The sequence below is a fragment of the Rhopilema esculentum genome, chromosome 11 (genome assembly GCF_057945365.1).
Source record: "Rhopilema esculentum isolate cy_ngs chromosome 11, ASM5794536v1, whole genome shotgun sequence".
NCBI classification, from domain to species: Eukaryota; Metazoa; Cnidaria; class Scyphozoa; order Rhizostomeae; family Rhizostomatidae; genus Rhopilema; species Rhopilema esculentum.
The window spans coordinates 14,853,086-14,862,073 of NC_142825.1; positions in this window are offsets into that span (position 1 = coordinate 14,853,086).

Below are 8,988 nucleotides of genomic sequence, written 5' to 3' on the forward strand. Positions count from 1 at the left end.
ATGAAAGGTTAAAGGAAAGGCCACCATGGTTGGTGGCAAGAACAATTATAGAAATATGATAATAATTTCTACATGTAATACATGTAATAAGAAAGTTTTTGCAAATTTTTGGAATAACCTTCTGATTGTAGCTCGTAATCAAGCTTTTTAGATTTAAAAAGGAGCCAAAATGAAATGGAGGGGAAAATAAATGAATCCAGCTTTAACAAATCCATAAACATTGAAATATCAAAAGAATCACTGTCAACTCAAAATGAAAGATTATGCGACAAAAATTCTTCATTTCTCATATTTTAAAAATTTTCTTTCCAGCAGTTTCTTTACCTTCAACAGTTTTTAAGAAACTTCCCGTCAAGAAATAGACCTTGGGAGCGAAGTTTAGGCTATAGAAAAAACAAGACTTCATCATTTGGTGCAGGCAACAAAGTCTTTCTGAATCAGTTTTCTCGATCTATTCCCTGTTACTCGTTGAACCACTTGGACAATGACCGACTTTTTTGACCAAGTTCCCATTTTCAGTTTGTCTTCTTTGGTAAATACATAGCTACCAAGCTTAATCTAAGGTCATTTTTGAAATATTACTAAGTACACTTACTTACAGAATGGTAGACTAGATTTCTTTCCACTTTGCCAAAAAAATTATTTTGCTCTGCAGAAAAGTGGAGGGGCCACGGCCCACCGCCCCCCCCCCCCCTCCCTGTTTCGCCGGCCCTGATAAACCCCACTTTTCCAGAAAAACGATAAGAGATATTCAACCGACTTTTCTTGCATATGGTAGCTACTAGTATGGTAATGTCTGTAATTGGAATGATATTCTGTTTTCAGTTATATTTGAGACGACTGAGCAGTTTCTTGAATTTCGGTTTACTCGCGAACCCGAACCCGTATCTGAATCTGATTTTGATTCTGCAGAAACAGAAATTTCAGAATCTGCATCCTGTGCTTTGTCGCTGATATGCACAGAAACAGTTCTTTATCACATTTTATGAATACTTTTCCGAAGATATCTGCAGCAAGGTTATGATTTACAGGTTGGCGTGGCTGTCTTTATTCTTATGAAATCACCAAGATTCTGAATATGTCGACTAACCAATATTCTTCGAAGGCTGAGTGTCGTATGGGCTTCTTGATCGCGGCTTTGTCGTTGCTTGGTCACTGCTTGGCCGCTGCTTCTTGGTCTCTGCATGGGCGCTGCTTGGCCGCTGCTTGGGTGCTGCTTGATCGCTGCATGATCGCTGCATGATCGCTGCTTTGTCGCTGCTTGGTCATTGCTTGTTGCAAACCTTGATTTTCGATGATCTACCACAGCTCTAAACGGAGCAAATTTTGGTTTTAGGTACGAAGAGATAACTGACAATGGATCTGAAATTTTAATTGTGAATTAAACTAAACATGCTAATCTTATCCTAATATGTACAGCTGGTGTTGGGGTTGAGGGGTTGAGGTAAGAAACCATTTTGTTTTTCATTGGCAACCAAACCTTACTGTCGTTTATCAAACAAATGATTGTCTAAGGTCGGACCCTTGTGGAGCCAAAAAAGGACACATAGGTCGCACTTTGAAAGTAAATTTTAGCAAAAATTGCCTTGTGATAAAGTGCATTGTCGTGCTAGCAAAGGAATTAATCCGCCGTTTCTCCAAGCCTTGACTGAGCTCCATCGAAAAGACTGTCTTGCAGTGTTTTGTAATACTCATCTGCATTATAATCGATCATAAATAAACAGTGTACGGAACCTTGAATCCAAAAATTACCATAAGGTGAAGTTTAAGCTCCATCATTTCCCTATCATTTTAAAAAAGATTCAAGATTTCTTTCGAAGAAAAATATTTCTATTTTATTTTATCACAACTTGAAAATATTTCCTAGCGTACAGTTTTCGGTCTATGTTCTGACGTTTAAAACTCTGAAGAGTGTCAAATGAAGAGCCTAAGGCCCCGTTTACACGGGAACGGATCCGCATAGATCCGTACCCAAACTGGCTACGATAGGCCTTGCGTTTACACGGGCACGGTAGGATCCGTATCTTTTCTGGGAGAGATCCGTATCTTTTTGGGTACGATTCGAAAGCGAATCCATTTGGATCCGTACCTTCGTCGGCGCCATGTAAACGGGAAGATACGGATCCGCAAAGGCACGGCAGTAAAACGAGACTGTTGCTGGGGTCAATGGAGGCTATTTCAATTGTACGCAGCACTCATCATACAACAAAGAAACTACTTTCCCACCCCCACTCTTTTTTACACAGTCGACAGCCTTTCTGAACCCTTTCTTCATCTTGTTTATTTTCTTTTTACTTTTTTTTAATTTTTTCTTTATCCTAGCTATTTGGAAAGTCCTCTGTTGTTGTTTCTGGATAGGTCTCGATAAATTTAAGTAGAATGTCTTCGTATTTCGACAAAACAGTCCCCCAGTCTTCTCCATTTCGCATTTTGGCAGCATTGTAATCCATAACTATTTTCATCAACAAAGCTGTCTTCTCGTTTGTCAATGTAAAAATGAACGCTTATCGTTGCTTGCAAATGACGCCATCTTAGATACTCTCCCGCCAAAATTAACAATTACCTTGTCATTGCGCATGCAAAAAAAGGGATTCGATTTTGGTCCGTTCCCGTGTAAACGCTTTATAATTTAGGATCCGATCTCGTGTAAACGCTTGTGGATCGTACCCATATCGTACTCAAAAGGTTCGGATCTTTTGGATCCGTTCCTTTTTCTCTCGTGTAAACAGGGCCTTAGTTTACTCGAATGTTTGCTATTTTCAAAGCCATATTCAAGTTTTTTACCACCAAAATATTGTTTATCACAACTGCATGCTTTTCGTCCCGTGATGATCTTGTACTTTTGTATTGTCGCTGCCATTGTTTTTTTGACGGCATCACTTCTAACGCTAACTTGATGTTTTAGCAATGGAATCTTTCTTCATACTCCAAACTCTTGTTTTTAGCCAAGGGGCTGCTCTCTCCTCGATTAGCTTACCTATGGAGAGAGCTCCTCCTTTAAGAAATTCCCTGCATATAAAGTTGCCTGATACTTTGTTATTTTTCTTGTTTTCATCTACCTATTGCATTTTAATTTTAGGGTATTTTCCACATCTTTCTCATTTCATTGTTAACATTAATGTTTATGTTTAAATTGCTTGTATGTAGTGGAATTTCAAAATAATAACTGAACTGAACTGAAATGAACTTATTGTTTTTAACTTTTAAAAGTACCTAGTAAGTTTCAGGAGTTTTATTATGAATACATTACTTTTAGGGAGTATTGTGTCGTTAAGTTGTAAGCTTCTTAAACTTCAGACCTTTCGCAAGACATTACAATTAGGTTATTGCAATACTTTTCTCCTGGTATTCAAATACAGCAGATGTGACTTTTAAAGCATTTGAAAGGGGTTCAAGACCCGTTAGCTGAATACATAAAAGATGCGTTGTTTGACACTGTCCTTATTGGGTTCAGATTTTTGCATAATGATGCGTCAAAATGGCTGCAACAACTGCAACAAAAATTGTTTGATCTACCAGCACGAAAGGTGTTTATTATAGCCGTAAAAGCCTCATGTGTTCACACGAATCTTTTTAATATTTTATAGATTTTTGGATGTCACTTCTTCTTTTGCAAGCAGATTGCTGAAACAAGTCAGACATCGATTACAACGGCGCAAGTGCATAAAAAGCAAACTTTGAAAGCCAACGGATCTTCGGAAAAATGCTAGTTGGTCTCGCCAACAAAGGTCAAAGATAAAAATAGGTCAAAGATAAAAATAGGTCAAAGGTCGAACTATTGCAAGTGATTTTATTCCAGTAACTTGTAAATTTGATATAGTAATATTTTTACACCAATAACCTTTAGGTATCCGCACCATCACTTTTTCGAGAATTATCTCTTGATACATAATCTTTGGTTTAGCTTTTGAAACATGCTCAGGGTACCTCATATCATTCTTAATAGCTATTTTTTCAAAAAAGTTAATTATTTTATTTTTGGATGGGAACTTAAAAAAATATTTGCTGATCACGCCCATTATTTAAACTATTGATGTGTGCAATTCAACTATCCGCTAGAACGCAGTAGAAGGAAATTTCACTTTTCATGATATCACAGTTGACGTGTCAACTGGGTCAAATGGTGACACGGGAGATCATTCATTGAAAAGTCATTCAAAATATCAACAAATATTTCTAAAAATCATAGCTAACTATAAAGCATTGTACGAACTTTGAAATGCGTGCTTCGCTTAAGATAAATTTGGAGAAACCTCATCCAGAATAACTACCCAAGACAAAGGATAGGGCTTCTGTTTATGGTTTAAAACCTCGTTTGCAAGGCCTATTTTTAAGCGACAACCTATAACGTTACACAAAGACGTATATCAGCTATTGAGCGAATGGAAGCCGCTAGGTAGAAAATTTTTGAGAAAATGAGAAACCAAGAATGGGCAGATTTGTTCTTGAAAGTATCGTCAAGAAAACTTAAAGTCTGAATATATCAAAGATCGTGTAATATAAGGAAGAAGAAGAAGAACTAGGTGAAACTGCAAACTAATATCTTGTTGTAGAAAGAGATTAAAGTCATAATATCTTACCTCGTCAAAAGAACACTATCAAGCTATCTATTATAAAATACTAGATGTAAAGATTAATTCTATCAAAAATCTTCTCGGCCAGCCCGGTTTGAAAATCTTCTAATCCAAAGTCATTTTTCAAAAGACCCTTGATTTCAGATACTTTTACAATCACATCTTCAGAAATTATACCTTAACTTTAAAAACATTGCACTATATTTAAATTTTATTGCTAAACTGTCTTTGGATTTTTTCTTTCTCCATCTAATTTTTGCTCCTTAGTAAATGTTAAAAAATGATTACCCGTTGCTCCAAAAAGGTTGTTTTTAAACTTTGCAAACCTTTCTTTCTTCATGTCAACATAAGAATGGAAAAACTCTGGCACATAATGATAAAAAAGCTTGAACATATAGCCTAGAATACTTATTTGGTCAAATTCTACTTTAGATGCATTTTCCGACCAAACGTAGAATACCATATTTCTAAAATTATTCTTGCCGCCAACCGTTGAGGCGGCCTTTACTAACCCAACAGACAAATTGAAAAAGCACGAAGAAAGATCACAACAGTGGCCAAATGAAGGAAACTTGTCAGATCTTTAGAGGGGGAGGAGGCAAACGCCCCCCCCCCTATGCACCCCGTGCGCCGGCTTCCCTGAGTATACTTTTTCACACTAGGTCCTGTCTCAAGATCATTTTAAAATATCATCGCAGGCAAGAATTGCAGAGAGAGTAGCCGCACTCAGCAAGATTTAGCTTCAATGCCTTACAGATGTTTTTGTAATCTTCTTTTTTGTAATCTTCTTTTCACCGCTTACACACAACCATTTCTTCACGCATACACCCTTTAAAATCTCCTACTGTGATTATCTTCTTCGTGACCTCAAAATCACAAGTAAGATTACTGTTGCAAAAGCTACTGCTGTTTCTTAGATAGTTTCATCATCGGTGTTGTGTTAATGTAATAAATAATATGAAAACATTCACATACAGTCTCATGTACAGAAGCGGACTGGCCCACCGGGGCACCGGGATATTTCCTGATGCGCCCTCTGCCCCAAGTTATTTTTTTCAAAAACTTGAAAACTTTCAAAAGGCAAATAATCTTCGCACAGAGCTAAAATTGATTACAATCATCAATTGACCTTCTATCCAAAGTACGTTTGCATAAAAAGTTTAGCTTTACCTTTAAGTTGAGCAATATTAAGGTCAATTGCAAAGTTTCCTAATCTTTGCTATTGTTAATTAATATTGAAAAGACAAAATGGTGGTCAGCAAATTCTGCAAGATTTTCTGAAAACCTTGTAAAAACATGTAAAAAAACATTTTGTTATGAAAATTACTTTGAAAAAATGAAGCATTTTAAACATACAGCTTTGTTGTCTGAAGCTCTTCAGAGTGTAAAATGTCAAAAAATGTTCCAAAAGAACAAGATGAAAAATTCAATCCACAAATGGGTATTCATTCTCCATCTTGTTCTTTCAGACCCTAATTCTGACATTCTATACTCTGAAGAGGTTCAGAAGTTTTTAGCATAGTCATATTGTTTGATTTTTTCAAAGCAATTTTCAAATGTGGTAGCGCCAAAAAATTGTTCATATCTTGTTTTATTGACAGCAGTAAATGTTTTAGCAGTCTAAGCCTACTTTCACAACAAACCTGATTAACTAACTGAGCAAGTACGCCATACATTAATTCGGTATCTGTTGAGGGGGTAGTAAGGGATTTCACTAGCTAACTAGCAGACTGTTTGCCAACTGACTAATGACTAATAATTTTGTGAAATCAATGACTTATGACCATATTTTTTTCGACTTATGACTAATGCAAATTATTCCTAGTGCCTGATATCCAATAACCGAGGGCTCAAAATTTGGAAAAATTAACTGAGCACTACCCTGTGCTCCTTCCAATCACAAAGGTTGTAACTGGATAAAATTATCGATGTGTTGGGTATGGGAAGAATATTGGGTATGGGAACGTTGATATATTACGTTATCAAAGATGAGGAGAAGAAGGGGGACTTACATAAATGTTATGGCTATTACGATCATTATGGCTCTTTGTTGAAGTTTGTTAAAATAGCTGTTTAGGGAGAAGGGGATTTTTCAAATATTGTTGATTTTTGATTGCGTAGTTTGTGCACATTCCTTGTGTTGTCTCTCTTGAATAATAGTCCTTTTTCTTTGGGCCATCATCTATCCCTTGATAGTGAAAACTGCTCTAGGTATGATAGAGACTAATACTTTCTGTACAAGATTTCGGTGGCAAGCTATTTCATTTCCATTCTCTTTTATTCAACCAACAACTCATAGTCATCTTGCTTGTGTACGTTAAAACCAGGAGTTTCGTGCCAAAAAGAAATTATGACTAGCTGAAAAAAAATTTTGTACAATTTTTAAAAAACTCTATACAGAATTTGTTGAGGATTGATGTCCTCTTGTAAGAAATTTCTGAAAAATTTAAATGAAAATCAAACCGGCTGTTTGGAAAAAACTGGTTTCAAATTTACAACTAGCTATTAAAGTATTCAATTATTTCTTCGAATTTAAAAAATTTCTGTCCCGGAATAAAGACTGTAATTTTTCTTAAGAAAATTCTTTATCCTTTTGACCATGTCTACGCACAATTTCTCATACAGAAAGAGCCTATCAATGTACAAAATCATCAATTTGCACGAAACGGATGGCACAGTTTTAAGCACATGTTCAATACCTTATCATAATTCTGGACGCTGATGTCTATCATTTGCAAATGATTTGTAACTGCAGCGTAGAGCAACACAGTCATAGGCGTAAACTTAGGGGGGGGGGGCTCTGGGGCTTCAGCCCCTCCTGACGAAAAGCGAGGGTCCTGGAAAATAAGTAAGTGCTTTACCAAGTAAGTGCTATTTGTTGCATTAGATAATTGCGTTGACAGCAAATTAAAGTATGAAATTATGGTGGACATTAGGTCAGATCCAACTCGAGGCAAATCCTTCAGAGAGGCTGGAAGCATCAGAGGAAAGCAACGTGTGATCTTTGCTGACGTGATAATAGCTATGGACAAATTTGTGATAAGATCTGTCAAAATGGTAAAATTTTTCAAAGATATGCTGCAAAACTTTGTATATAACTGTTTGATGAGCTAAGGCAAAGTTTTTCCTGGCCCGTTTTACAAGCCCAAAAGTTAATAAACTTTAGCACCTATTGGCGCTCTTTTTGCTTGCTTTTCCCGGTAGGTCAAATGGTAGCCAGTCCGTCACTGCTCATGTACACATGGGAAAAGAGTCATTCGTAAACAAGTACTAAACAAACCGGAAACAACCTGTTTATAAAAGGGGCTCAGTGGAGCTTAAACCTGTAAGTAGCGCGTTTTATACCATTATTTCTTCAAATGATTTGCGTTAACCGAAGAAATTGACAAACATCTTTGGGTGCTGTAGAAAAAGACCTCTTCGTTTGCACGAAATGTCATGTATCCAGCTGTGCAGATAACGAGACAGGTTGGTCACTTGCTGTTCAAAATGCGTGGGTTCTTCTTTCAAGCTGAAAGGTTTTAACGTGAAGAGATTCTGGAGTGTGCATTTTGCAATGAGAAGATTCTAAAGGTAAGGGACACAATCAGCTTGGTCGCAAAGTTAGCAGTTCTGATAGCAAAGGAGCCATAATATTAAAGGCTCTTGAGCAACCGGCATGCTTTGCAACTATATATTCAAAACCGGCCTAATATCGTACTGCAAGAAAATACAAAACACAATCAATTTCTCAAGACAGCTACCGCTAAGCGAACTTTTTGCAATAACATTGAAAATATTCGAAGATGATTTCCAAATTGGTGATGATAGCGGAATAGCCCCCTCCTCAAACAATAGATAAAGCCATGAAGAAGCAAGAAGGAGAAAAACATTTTATTAGCATACATTTATCTAGTTTCATTGAAATTAGTTTAGATGCTGCAACAGAACTAGATGAAAGTAGAAAAAGGTGTAGTATTAACTGAAAATATATACAAGTAGGCTGTTTTCACTTTAAGCGGATAATTTCATGACAATCGTAGACAAGTGTGTATCACAAGTCCAAAGTTTTGCATTAAAGGAAATATAAATGAATTTGAAATTGGCTTTGAGAAAAGTAAACATTTTGCAACTTATTGGCTAAAAGCTTTCTCGTCTGACACTCCTCGGAGCATAAAACGTCAGAATAAATGTCCGAAAGAACACGATGAAAAAAATATACACAGTTTTAACATTGGTAGGAACGCAATCCTTTCGATTGGATGGAAGGGCTCTCCTAGTGCTGTAAACAATACAAGGATTGACAGCAAAGAAACATCTTGTTATGGCTTGCCTAATCTGGCTCTCGAATCGCAATGAAGTGTTACCAATCCGCGGTAGTTTCAAATAAACTGGACACTTTTGCGGACCGAACTTTAGAACAGCCGATATTTCT